The sequence below is a fragment of the Triticum aestivum genome, chromosome 2B (assembly GCF_018294505.1).
Source record: "Triticum aestivum cultivar Chinese Spring chromosome 2B, IWGSC CS RefSeq v2.1, whole genome shotgun sequence".
NCBI lineage: Eukaryota > Viridiplantae > Streptophyta > Magnoliopsida > Poales > Poaceae > Triticum > Triticum aestivum.
The window spans coordinates 649521547-649535753 of NC_057798.1; the positions used below are offsets into that span (position 1 = coordinate 649521547).

Genomic DNA, 14207 nt, shown 5'->3' on the forward strand with positions numbered 1-14207 from the left:
AAAGCATGAACATTTTTTGAATTTTGATAACAAATTTTAAAACAAAGAATAATTTTGAAAAATTCTGAACAAATACTGAACAAATTTGGGACCACGAACAAATTTTTAAAGCACGAAATGTTTTTGAATATTAAGAAGAAAATTTTGAAAATGAGAACCAATTTAAAAAAAACCCGAACAAATTTAGAAGCGTGAACAATTTTCTAAAAGCACGCACATTTTTTGAATCTTAAGAACAAACTTTGAAAATGAGAACCTTTTTTAAAAAATCCTGAACAAATTCATAAACGTGAACAATTTTTGAAAATACAAACATTCTATGAATTTTGAGAATAAATTTCGAAAAACAAGAACATTTTTTCAAAATCCAGAACAATTTTTGAAAACTGAGAACATTTTTTGCAAATCCACAAAAAATTCCTAAAAAGCAAAAAAACATTTTTCAAATTTGAGGAACAAAATTTGGAAATACCTAACATTTTCTGAAAATCCAGAACATTTTTTGAAAATTTAGAACATTTTTCTGAAAAAAACAGAAACATTTTCCTAATTTGAAGAAATTTTTTTGAAATCCCAAAACATTTTCTGGAAATCAAGAATTTTTCTCTAAAAAGCAAAAATATTTTCTAATTATCAGGTACATTTTTTGAAAATCCTGAGCATTTTTTAAGAATTCAAAACATTTTTTAAACAGAAAACAGAAAAAGAAAGAAACAGAAAATAATAAAGAGAAAAGAAAGGTGAAAAAACGATTCAGGGAAAAAACCGGCTGGGAAAATTTAGAAGGTTCTCAAAACCGGGATCTATGAAGCGTGTTAAACAGGCCGGCCCATTTAAATCGCTCGCCTTGGTTGCCTGTGCGTTTGCCCGACATTTTGACGCAACGAGCGTCAAATAGGATATTCCCTATTTGACGCTCTCTGCGTCAAAGTGTCGACCAGACGCACAAGGGCGTGATTGATTGGGCCGGGCCATCTACATATATGGCAGTTCCGGTTTTAGGAACGTCCCAGAAGATTCCTAGCCGGTTTTATCGGTTTTGGGATCCTACAGAAGAATCCTGAACCGGTTTCTTTGCCTTTTTTTCTGTTTCTTGTTCTTTTTTCTGTTTCTTTTTCTTTTATTCCTCTTTCTTATTCTTTTTTTGTTTTTCCTGTTTCCATTTTCTTTTCTTCTTTTCTGTTTCTTTTAGTTCTACAATTTCAAAATTGTTCCAAATATTCATTTTTTGTTTTCGTTTCCAATTTTCTTTCGGTATGTTCAAAACTGTTCGAAGCTTTAAAAATTGTTCCTGTTATACAAATGTTTTTTTATTTCAGAAAAATGTTTCCCTTTTCAAAAAAAATTGCGTAAACAAAAAATCTTCAGATTTCGAATCGTATCAGATTCAAATTTTTTGCTGCATTTGAAAAGATGTACCCATTTTCAAGTTTACTCACCAATTTAAAAAATGTTTGAGAATTGTTTTTTTTCATGTTTTACAAAAAATGTTTGAAGTTATCAAAAAATGTTTCCATTTTCAATATTTTATTCAGATCTACAGAAAAGCTTTAGATTTTCAAATTGTTCTCAGGTTCAAAAGTTTGTTCTTATTTTCAAAAGTTGTACCTGTTTTCAAAATATGTTCACCAATTTAAAAAATGTTTATGTTTTCCAAAAATGTTCCGGCATTTGAAAATTTGTTCACGCTTCACAAAAAATGTTTCGTTTTTCAAAAAATTTGTTCTTGTATACAAAAACTCGTCAGGATTTTCAAATTGTTCTCAAATGCAAAATTTTGTTCTGCATTTCAAAAGCTGCACCTGTTTTTAATTTTTTTTCACCAATTTAAAAAATGTTTGCCTTTTCAAATTATATTCTCGAATTTGGAAATTTATTCATGTTTTAGAAAAAATGTTATGTAAATTTATAAAATGTTTGCGTCATAGAAATTGCTCGGATTTTCAAAAGATCTACAAATTTTCAAGTTTTTTTACACATTCAAAAAATCGTCAGGAATTTAAATTTATTCTCAGCTTCAAAGGATGTTCGGAAATTTTAAATTTGGTTCACGTTTATCAGAAAGTATTCATAATTTCAATAAATTATTTACAGTTTTTAAGTAATGCTCAATTTACGCCGCTGTTTTTAGGTCATTATCTTCGAGCCAAATATTTAGCACGAAGGTTCAGTGGGTGTGGTGGCTAACAAGATGCGTGCACACGCGGGAGGTCTGCAGTTTGAATTGCAGCTCTGGCGCAATTTTCTTTTTACGAAATTTTGCTGGCGCGAGTTAATCTTAATGGGCCGCCCCTGCGAATCTTCTGCGATGGTACGTCTGTTTGGCGCAGAATGCGTCAAATAGGTGCTCCCTTGGCGAATGAAGCGTATATATAAAAAAATTGGACCAAATCAAGGTGTGGCGGCTGCCACACCTTACCCACCGGGGTCCTCCGACAGTGGATGAGTGTATGCGTATATATATAAGCGTTTGCGTATGTATGGTGTTAAAAATAAAACAAAAAACTTGTGATACGTGGACAGATGGGACGGCTGGATGCAGCTCCCCGAAGTACCGTTTTGAATGGTGAAAACATCGAAGCGGCTTGGGAAGGGAGGACCCCTTCAGACTTGGGAAGGGAGGACGTGCACACGCGGGAGGTCTGCAGTTTGAATTGCAGCTCTGGCGCAATTTTCTTTTTACGAAATTTTGCTGGCGCGAGTTAATCTTAATGGGCCGCCCCTGCGAATCTTCTGCGATGGTACGTCTGTTTGGCGCAGAATGCGTCAAATAGGTGCTCCCTTGGCGAATGAAGCGTATATATAAAAAAATTGGACCAAATCAAGGTGTGGCGGCTGCCACACCTTACCCACCGGGGTCCTCCGACAGTGGATGAGTGTATGCGTATATATATAAGCGTTTGCGTATGTATGGTGTTAAAAATAAAACAAAAAACTTGTGATACGTGGACAGATGGGACGGCTGGATGCAGCTCCCCGAAGTACCGTTTTGAATGGTGAAAACATCGAAGCGGCTTGGGAAGGGAGGACCCCTTCAGACTTGGGAAGGGAGGACGTGCAGCTTGGGAAGGGAGGACCCCTTCAGACTTGCACTCCTTGGCAGGAGACGTACCAGACGTTGGGCTAGCAGCCTACTATGGGCCCAGAGGTGCTCTTTGGATAGGGTGCGCCTAACCATGTTGGGCCGCAACTGGTGGAGTTGGCCCAGACCGTGAACGAGGTGGCTTCTGGGCCTCAGGTCCAGTCCATAGAAGAAAGGCGTGCCAGGCAAGCCCTGAAGGACGCGCGTCTCACCGGTCCGAGGCTGCTGGAGGCGATCACGGCCAAAGTCTCTGGGCTACACATCGACGAACAGAGAGCCTTTGTGGCAAAGATTGCAGCTCTGTTCTCTCCCTCCGTCCTAGGTACCCTGATGGCCAAATCTGCAAATGTGCCTCTCAGGAGGAGGATCTTTGGCAGAGGAAGTGCCTCACGACACAGCGCTCGCCTGATGAAGCATCATTCATCCCTCTCGTCGGGTGCTCGCTCCCAGGAAGCAATGTGCGTGGAGCTGGGCATCATTGACAGGGAGGCGGACTACAACGACGACACGATGCGTGCATATCTTCAGTTCTTTCGCAGGCCCATTCTTCAGAGAACGTGACCAAGCTAGCCCGTCTTTTAGGGGTATCATCATCGTCCAAACTCCAGCTGCCCGACGCGAGCTACAGACGATCCTGGAGGAGCTCTCGGCTGGTGCCGTTTGAGCCCCTCTGTCTGCAATGCCCTGCGGTCACCTCGTTCCTATGATCAGTACAACTAGACACTGCTATCGTAGATGTTTGCTGGTTTACCTTCTGGCAGCCATGACTGTTTCTGAAACAGCTTGTATCCCCTATGCCTGGGCGCCTACCGTCGGGTCAAGTATGTTAGATGGTCTGTTAGTTTCCCATGGATGAACAACTATCCCTGTTTAACTGGAATGTAAGTGGGATCAACGACGCTGCGCGTCAAGCCACTGTTAGAGAGCTAATCGAAAGATCTGCACCTGCAGTTGTTTGCCTTCAGGAATCTAAGCTCCCGGTGTGATCACCGCAGGATCGCTGCAAAATTGTAGGATCCAGATTTGACAACCATGTGGCGCTGGATGCTGATGGCACGAGAGGTGGAATCCTTCTATGCTGGCGCTCGGACCGCTACATGGTTGATAGAATCGATGTGCGCACATTCTCGATCACCGTTCGACGCAAACCTGTAGGGGCTACTGAGGCATGGTCGCTCACCACTGTCTATGGGCCACATGATTCGGATCGCAAGAGGGCTTTCCTGAATGAGCTTGCTGACTTACACAACATGATGGTTGGCCCGTGGATCACCATAGGTGATTTTAACCTCATCAAAGATCTGCAAGACAAGAACAATGACCGTATCAACCGAACCTGGATGCGTAGATTCCGCCAAACTCTAAACTTGTCCAGCCTGCACGAAATCCCCCTCATAGGGCGCCGCTACACTTGGAGTAATGAGCAGGCCAACCCCACACTTGTTTGGCTTGATCGGGCATTCTGTAATGTTGATTGGGAGATGCTATTTCCTGCCGCAAAGTTAGTACCAAAATCCACAGCAATCTCTGACCACTGTCCTTTGTTACTCATGAATGAGGGAATCGTCCGAACGAATCGCCACTTCCGGTATGAGAGCTACTGACAGCACCTCTCTGGTTTCAGAGAGATTGTACAGCAGGCTTGGAATGCCAGCACTGGAAACCAGAGCCCGCTAGCAAATTTAGATTTAAAGCTCTTTCGAGTAAGCGAGGCGCTGCAAAGATGGAGCAGACAGTATGTGGGCGACATACAAAGGCAGCTCCACATCGTCAATGAACTAATCTTGCAACTTGACACGGCACAGGAGCTATGCCTGCTCACGACTGATGAGCGAGAGCTACGTGTGAGGCTGAAGAGCCGCACGATGGGGCTGGCGATTTTGCTCAAAATCAAGCACCGACAGAGAAGTCGTGTGACTTGGCTCAAGGCTGGGGATGCAAACACCAAATTCTTTCATTGAAAAGCAAATGCGTGCCACCGACGCAACACTGTCCACGTATTGCACGGTCCGGCTGGGGCAGTCTCCTCGGCAGACGACATGATGCAGCTTGCGCATGACCACTTCACAAATACCTTTGGTCAGCCACAACAATCCACGACAACGTTTAACTGGGATGAGCTAGAGCTAGATCACGCTGATCTACATGACATGGAAGATGAGTTCTCGCTAGACGAGATCAAGAGGGCAATTGACGACATGCCCTTTAACAAAGCCCCTGGCCCGGATGGTTTCTCCGGTGGCTTCTTCAAAGCCTGCTGGAACATCATCAATTTTTACCTACACGCAGCACTCAATCAGTTGCACAAAATGGACAGTCGTGGCCTAGCAAGGATTAACAAGGCCCTCATCATGCTCATTCCAAATAAGCAAGGGGCTGACGCACTTGCAGATTTTCATCTGGTATCACTTATCCACAGCATTATAAAGATCTTTTCAAAATTGCTGGCCAGCCGAGTTGCACCTAAGCTCAATGAACTAGTGGACCAATGCCAAAGTGCATTCATCAAGAAAAGATGCATCCAAGAAAACTTCCTACATGTCCAGAACACTGTGAGATTCTTCCACAAGACTAAGAAGTCCTCAATCCTGCTCAAACTTGACATTGCCAAGGCTTTTGACTCCGTGTCCTGGACATACATCCTTGACATGCTTCGTGCTAGAGACTTTGGCGCAAGGTGGCGAGAATGGATCACGATGTTGCTGCGAACAGCCTCCTTGCGTGTCCTAATCAATGGGCCCATGTCGGAGCCGGTGAATCACAAGAAGGTGTTGAGGCAGGGGGACTCTCTCTCCCCCTTCCTTTTCATCCTTGGTATGGATCTGCTCCAGAGAATGATGAACATGGCCACGAACGAGGGAGTGCTTTCCAAGTTACCCAGAAGACACGCTCTGCTCCGCTGCTCCTTTTATGCCGACGATGTCGTCCTCTTCATTAACCCCTTAGCTAGGGATGCCCATATGATCAAGTTGATTTTGACACTTTTTGGCAAGGTCACTGGACTGATTGCAAACATGTCAAAGAGTATTGCACTCCCAATTCGATGCCAAGTGCATGATCTGCAACACATCTTACGGCCACTTGGGATTCCATTAGCAGTATTCCCGGCAACCTACCTAGGGATGCCACTCTCGCTGCTCACTCTGTGGAAGATTGATCTATACCCACTCATTGATAAGTTCAGAGGCAAAACGACAGTGTGGAAAGGCGGCCTTATGGCCAAAAGTGGACGGCTAGTCCTTCTCAAATCGGCACTATCGACATTAGCGACTTACATGCTTTCAGTGCACCGACTTCCTGTCTGGGTTATGAAGCGTTTGGTCAAAATTTGTCAGGCGTGGCTTTGGGCTGCGCGAGCAGGACTGTACTGCAGGCAAATGCCATGCGAGCTGGGCACTTCTTAGCAGACCAAAGGAGCTTGGCGGGCTGGGTGTGCTTGACCTCACCAAATTTGGTCGAGCTCTAAGGCCGAGATGGTTGGGGTATGCCTGGACGACACCTGAGAGGCCTTGGGTTGGCTCACAATTGCCCTGGGACGAGATCGACCATGAGCTGTTTGCAATGGCAACTAATATTACGATAGGATGTGGGAATCTAGCGCGCTTTTGACACGACAGGTGGCTCAATGGTTCAACACCAAAGAGGATCGCGCGCGGCTATTCTCCATCGCCGCCACTACACCATGACAAAAATTAGCAGGTCACCATATCTGCCGAGAACATGCCAATAGAGGCAGTGTAACTGCCGGGAATGATTTTTGCCGGCAGTTACGAACCGCCCTTGAAAGTCATGTTGGGGAAAACTATTCCCAGCAGTTACAGGTATCTCCGGCAGATACGCTGACGTCCATCCTTGAACCTTTGCCGGCAGTTAGATCTATTCCCGGCACATAGATTTTTCCCGGCAGTTTATCTGCCGCTAAGTGTATACAACAAGCCCATGCAAATCCCTCACATCAATCATTTATATACATATATTCACTCCATTTGGTGCCAAAAGTAGTGTATACATATAAGACACATGCACGGTAATTAGATACAAGACACATGCACAATCATTAGAGTTGCATCACTTAGACATTATATAAATGTATCTCAGCAATCCATCATGTCTACATGAAAACATACATACTATATAGGTTGATAAGCAGTATTACAGCATAGCCAATAGCACAAGGATCCACATCACGTCTACATACATACATAGGCATGCCATTCAGGGTTCACATGTCTTGCAATACATTATTGATAAGTGCAAAATATGATCAGGATCCAATTAGAAACAGATTCCGCAGAAGATCCTTTTAGCTCACAGAACAGTGAGATCACGCTCCTTGAAACTTGTGGATGCAAAAGCATTATACTGTGACCTGTAAATAAAAAGAAGCCATGTCAAACTTTCTATCAGATCATACATTTGTAATCAGCCATAGGAAATATCAAATCACCATGATTATCCTATCTTTGAACTAATTGAGCTGTTTAAATAAATGCGAGGAACTTTTTACATTCGTTAGTTCACTACCAGTTCCATCTTCAGCAAACATCAATTTGGAGTAGGTGAACAGCAAAAGTATGACAATTCTTAGCTAAAAAGCATGGATATGGAGACAGGCACACGATAAAGACACGACGATACGGATACAGGGACAAAGGATACGACATTTTCCAAAGACAGCCATTTGGAGATACAACAAATATATATAAAATAAATGAAAAGATGCCATGTAATACAAAGTTGAAGACAAAAATTAATGAGAAACTGGGATGAGATCGGAATACTGCCCATTTGTAGTCTCCTTTTCAAGTGCTCAACGATTAGAATACTGCCACGAGACCCATGTCATTGCTACATGCAAAATAGACCTAAGCAGCATAGTATTAGAGACCGAAGAATTTTGCTAACATTTGAAACTTGAATTAAGCTTAAGAACCAAACCAAACATAGTCTACCATAGGAAACTTGAATTCTAACATTTTTGCATGGCTACTAGTATTTGTTCAGCTTAGTTTTAACACCACAAGTTTAAAATGTTTGGCTGAAACTATACGAAATGTTTTGTTCTGTACTATAGACAAATTCATCCTATATACATGTTTTTTATGTTGAACACATGTCAAATACATCAAATACTTGAATGGATCCCTTGTAGAACCCATTTCTTAGGTTCTGTGGTGCTACTTTGGATATTTCAGAGGAAAACAACATATGCTTTCTGAATTTTGGTTTTTGGTTCTGTTTCATAAACAACATATGTTAAAGTGCATGGAAGCAATCGAGAAGGATGCTTACCCAATCTCCATTCTCCAATGATACTTGGCTCCCAGATTCCATGCTCCCTAACAACAAGCAGCATAGCCAATCAGCACAACACTTCAACAGCAGCGCAAGCAGCAGCAGCTCAACAACATGGGTGCATGGGGAAGCAACAAGCAAGCAGCAGCTCAACAGGAACAGCAAGAAATCGAGGTCAAGAACTTACCTGCTTGAGGAGTAGGAGCATCATTGGCGGTCGAGTCCCTTTGTGGACTTAGCGGTAGAGTAGCCTGCAAAATTAGATTTTGTACCAGACCGTGTCCGGCCATATTAGTACGCCGATTCAGTAGTTTCAGCCGTGTCCGCGTTTCGTAGATTTTTAGTATAAGGCTATTTAGTTTGAATCTTAGGTTCCTACCTATATGGTCACAAATGTATGTTTCCAATTGTGTACAACATGGTAAATTAAATAATCTATATGCTAACTGGAATAGAAAACATCATGCTTTGGTTTGTCGAGCACAGGCTAAAAATATTTCTGCACAATTATCAAAAATCAGAAGCTATCCCTGTTTTCTATCCTATCCTAAACTGTGAAGTTAACTACCAGCCACCAAACAGCACACCTACAGCCTGGCTACCACACCACAAGCAAGTCCCACTAAAAACCGAACTCTTAAGCATAGCTGAAGATAAACTGAAAGGAACTCCTCCAGCTCTTTCTACAAGGAGGAATCACAGAAATAAGATTCACTATAAATGGCAATGCTAACCCAAGGGAGTACTATTTAGTACATACAATTTTTTGTGCCACTGCCTTGTTCGAAGGAATTCTGATTTTACTTGTGTGTGTTATAACAAACGCTTCATCTCTACCCATTCTTCTTGTGCTACATTCAATTTATTGTTCCATCAGCCAACACATATTTAGATGGGTTAAAGAATTGCAGGAAACAATAGCAATAATGTACCTCTTCAGTCTTCACCGATAACACATGCAGGATTCTTGCTGCCAGTTGTCTGAATTGTTTGACCTCTTTGATATACGTATTTGTGCGCCTGCAGTTATTGGTTCGTCAAAAGATAAGCCTTTGACAATATTATATAAAGTGACAAATGTGTGTTCTGTTAATGTTGTACCTAGCATGATCCATCCAATTCAATTTAGGCTAGTCAGCCTGCAAAGCATCAAAATATAATTAGCATGAATGAAGTATAATCAACAACACATGTCCTCTAAATAGAAAATACAAGTAAATTGCTACAGACCAAAGCCCCATCAAGACGAACCACAAACTTGTCCAATGCATCATCCAGATCATTAATGGAACTAAATCATATACTCCTCTACATAGCACCTGATAGGGATGAACTAGGAATCTATTAGACTCATAACTCAGAACTACCTCGGTAGAACAAGAAAATCTTTGTGTGCCCGCACAATAAAACAAGGATCTAAATGCATACCTATAAAGACCAAGAAGGGAGAACAGAGCTCAGTGGCAGCCTCTATCTAGGACTCTGATGCTGTTGCTGCTACTTCAACGGACAGTACATAACAGATCTTGGGACAGGGATGTGGAGGCGTCCCGTCAGGCCGTGATGCAGTGCGAGGCGAAGCAGGGGGCGGGGATGGAGAGGCGTCGCTGCTGCGGATTGGGACAGTGTTGTGGGTGGTGAATCGGATGGGGCGGCGTTGTCGTCGGGTGATGGGATGGCGGCGCTGCGTGGGGGATGCGATTGCGGCGTAGATGTGTGGATGGGCGGCGGCGTCGGTCGGAGGTGCGGGTGTGGGGCGCCGTCAATGGGGATTGGGTGGCGGCGTGAGTACAGGATGCAGCAGCGGCGGCGCTGGGTTGAGGCGTCGATGGGGGGTATGGAGGCGACGGCGTGGGTGATGAAGGGGATGGGGGTGGTCACGCTGGGAGGGATGGTGTGGATGGGTGAGTCGGCGACGGTGTTGCTAGGGTTAGCGGCGGCGACGTCGATGCTAGTGCTGCGGCTGAGGGGGCGGTGTGGATAAGGAAGGAAAATTCCATTTTTTTTTACAGAGAAAGGGAAGGAAAATCTCCGTGTGGCCACGGTGGCCGGTGGGCTTCTAGTGGCTTCTATTTTTTTTCTCCCGCCCGTGTACTCGAGCGCTTTTGGGCCCCATCCTGTTTACACTATTTACCAAATTCATAATTGCATATAATCTTTTACATTATCTTTCTAATTTTTATGCTAACAAATATGGTCTTGACATCACCAATATTTACACTGTATACTATAAGTCGAAATATTCAAAAGTAAAGAACATAAAGTTAACAAAAGGATAGAATGAATCCATTTCCTAAATTTCTCTGTTTCTTGCTCAATACCAAATAAAGTTACCAGAACATCATTTAAACAGGGTGGTCATGAATCTATGATGCATTCGACATAACACATAAGTGAAAAAATCCAACAAAATAACTAGGAAATGCAAGTAAGAAAAGGATTTTTCATGACAGGTAAGTATATTAGTTGCACAAGATATATCCAGAATCTTTAAATGTGAAGCATCTAATTCTGCACTGAGCTAACATAGACAGGATCCCCAGCGGACCAAACATATCAGCAAACAATGAACAGTAATACTGTAATACACATAAATCATGACCGGTATGTGGGTAGCGATGGTGTATCCTTCACCAGATCAGAAGGCCCAAGGGCATACATGAGAGGGTCAGGGGGTTCAGATAATATCAATTAAAAAGTGCAAGTTTCAGCAACAAGATTCCAGATCATACATGAAAGTGCCAGACCACTAAGTGCTCGTATTAGCTAACAAGGTGACAGACTATACATGAAAGTGCCAAAATTCCCACTAAGTCCGCACTTTCATAGGATGGTGTCATTTCATCACTAAGTGCCATCTCATAAGAACAAATGGCTAAAATCATTCATGAAAGTCCTCTTTTTTCACAACGAGTGCTAGAAATCCCTGTCATTCATACATAGAGTAGTTATATATTAACACAAAGTGGGAACAACAGCCATGCTAAAATCACTATTAATGTTCAATAGGCATATGAAAATTCCAATTTGATCAAAATTTCTAGACTACCAGTGTTAGAATTTACTTAACATGACGACCACCACTGCATACATCAACTAACAAAAACTACAAACAAAATACCAACAGTGTGTACATGCCTGTGGTCAAATATAACTTCCGAAAACTACAAGTTCTTGAATAATATGTGCAATTAGGCATGAATCAGTCCATCATGCATAAGACAACGCATTACATAAGAAAGTGAGGGGGGGGGGGGGGGGGGGGGGGGGGGGGGGGGGGGGGGGAGGGGGGGGGGGGATGGAACATAAGGGAAGTAGCACAGCCTCACCGGATCGGAGAGGAGGCAAGTACTAGGAGGAGGCAGCAGTCGCAGGGGGGCACCTCCTCAGAGCCACAAGACAGAGGATGGTGCCGTGGTTGAGAGCGGGTGGTGGCCGAGGCAGCAACCAGCATCGAGCAGCCTGAAGTCCAAAGGGAAGCGGTGCCAACCAGGGGGAGGAACTGGACCTCTTCCTCCTCGGGTTGGTGGTGTCCTAGCGTGACCTCCACGCGTGGATGCAGAGAACCACCGCCTGCTTGTGGTGTCCTACGGCGAGGAGGGATCCAGGTGGGCGGTGGAGGCCAGATGCGAGGCCGGGGTGTCTGGATCTGACTCAAGCAGGAGGAGAGGGCACGCCACCGCGGCTCGTCGGAGATGAGTGGTCGTCGCCGGCTGGGGAGGGTAAGGGTCGTCGCGGGCTGGGGAGAGGCCGGAGCTCACAGAGGCAGGAAGGGAGGAGAGGTGGGGAGCGACGAGTAGAGGAGAGGGAAGGTGGGGCGGCGGCGAGACGGTCTCCCTCCAGATCCAGATCGGGGAAGAGGACGAGCGACGAGAGAAGGTGTGCGGCGATGGGGTTTTTTTTTTTTTTCGAGATGGCGATGGGGGATTGATGGTGAGTGCGCCGGCTGAGGGAAGGAAGAAGGTGCGGGGTATGTGGGGACGGGGAAAAGATTTAGACCGCGTGGAACGGAACCGCTTCCAGGGACTTCTATCGTGTTTCGCTTCCCGCGCCATCCTCGCGGGCTTTTTAGGCACGAAACTTTTCATCCCCGCCAACGTACTTACCGGCGGTGCATCCGCCCTTGTTTAGTTTTTGGGACAGACGTGCTGCCCCTAAATTGCCGGCAGATGACTTGCCCTTCTAGGCTTATTATTGCCGGCAGACAGCATGCCCTATCAAATTTTGCCCGGCAGATAAAGTTTTTCCGGCAGTTTTGTGCCCCGGATTGTCAATCTTTCCCGGCAGTTGATTGCCCTTAAAGTTTTGTCGTGGTGTAGTGCGCCCGGAAAAATCGCAGGTGCGGGAGGCCCTGCAAGATGATAGATGGTTTAAGGATCTAGCTACAAGGCTAACCGAGGACATGCTGCCAGAGCTGACCGATCTCACCGGCCACCTTGACAGCATTGTCCTCGAGGCAGAACAATCTGATACAATTCGCTGGCATTTTCACCCGATGGCACGTACACAGCCAAGTCGGCCTATGAGTTGTAGTTCATCAGATCAACCAAAATGGAAGCGTCACATATCATTTGGTCCGGCTGGGCCCCCGGCAAGTGCAAGTTCTTCCTTTGGACCGCGGCTCTTGGGAAAACACCAACGGCAGATCATGTACAACGAAGAGGCTAGGCCAACAATTACTTCTGTGCTCTCTGCTTTAGAAATCTGGACACCCCAACACACTTACTGGTTGAGTGCCCATGGGCTTGGTGCATTTGGGATCAGATTGCTACTCAGGCGGGCATGCAACATCTACAGCCGGCAAACTGTCCGGCGATTGGCAACCTGAAGGACTGGATGTCCATTTGCTGGCACAATGCACTAAAGGAAAAGAAAAAAGACACTATATCGATGATCCATCTGGTCGCTTGGGAGATATGGAAGGAGCGTAATAGACGTGTTTTTCAACAGCAAGAAATGACAACCACCCAACTTATTAGGATAGTTAGAGAGGAGATAAATTTGTGGAATATGGCAGGCGCCAAAATCCCATTTGATCCGGGCTGATTGTTTTCTCTTCTTCCTTTTTTACCGCGAGGCCTTTTCTGGTGCTTTCCCTCCTGGGTTTTTGCTTGTATTCTTCCCTTGCTAATCAATGAATTTGGTAGATCTCCTACCAACATTCAAAAAAAAAAGAAAACATCAAAGCATGCGTCTGTACACTAACTAACCAGGTGCATGCATGCACGAGTAAGAAAAATAAAACGAAATCCACCATCTGACAAATTGCATGTTTGACCAGGATCAATGGCCACACCGTTCGACCCCATAATTACACGCGTCAGCACCATACAACACTGTAAAAAAATCCAAAAAAACACAAAATTCAAACCCTTACGGCCTAGTATTCAGGTTATCTCTACTACTATTAAAGAAGCAAACATATTCTTCTCTAGACACACCCCTTTTAACGTACACATAATAGACTGCAACAATTAGAGCCACCTGATCTGATTCAGTAATTTATATCTAACCGTCAAAATAACATTAGGCCTCATCAAAAGTGCATTTGGCAATTTCAGGAGAGCGGACGAAAACACTGTCATCCCCATGCGCCCTGCGGACACGACCCTACAATCATGCACGAAAAAAAGAAACAGATCCCAAATTCCCAATCAGATTGCCTCACCCTCAAGTTGAGGTCTCAACCAGGCGATGCACCTCCGGCTTGACATCGCAAGACCTCCCATTGGTGTGATCCTCCTTCCCCCTTCACCTAATTTCGTCCTAGCCATCGAGTGGTCTTCAAGGGGACTCTGGTGACTCCACTGCTCCTCCGATGGTGGTTGTG

General features: G+C 44.5%; 1 long non-coding RNA gene across 15 annotated transcripts; it reads right to left on the reverse strand.

Annotated features, from left to right (window-relative positions):
- Positions 1 to 7123: 7123 nt before the first annotated feature.
- LOC123046494 (uncharacterized) lies at positions 7124 to 12361 on the reverse strand. Of its 15 annotated transcripts, XR_006422381.1 has the most exons (8): positions 9806 to 11641; positions 9608 to 9696; positions 9479 to 9516; positions 9310 to 9397; positions 9138 to 9228; positions 8565 to 8628; positions 8375 to 8421; positions 7124 to 7947 (listed from the first exon to the last, which is right to left on the reverse strand). It is a non-coding gene; the product is annotated as an uncharacterized lncRNA (long non-coding RNA). The 15 variants fall into 15 exon arrangements; XR_006422380.1 differs by lacking the exons at positions 9608 to 9696; positions 9806 to 11641 and adding an exon at positions 11707 to 12361; XR_006422372.1 differs by lacking the exon at positions 9138 to 9228 and having other exon boundaries at positions 7124 to 7451; positions 9806 to 11638.
- Between the last annotated feature and the right edge of the window lie 1846 nt (positions 12362 to 14207).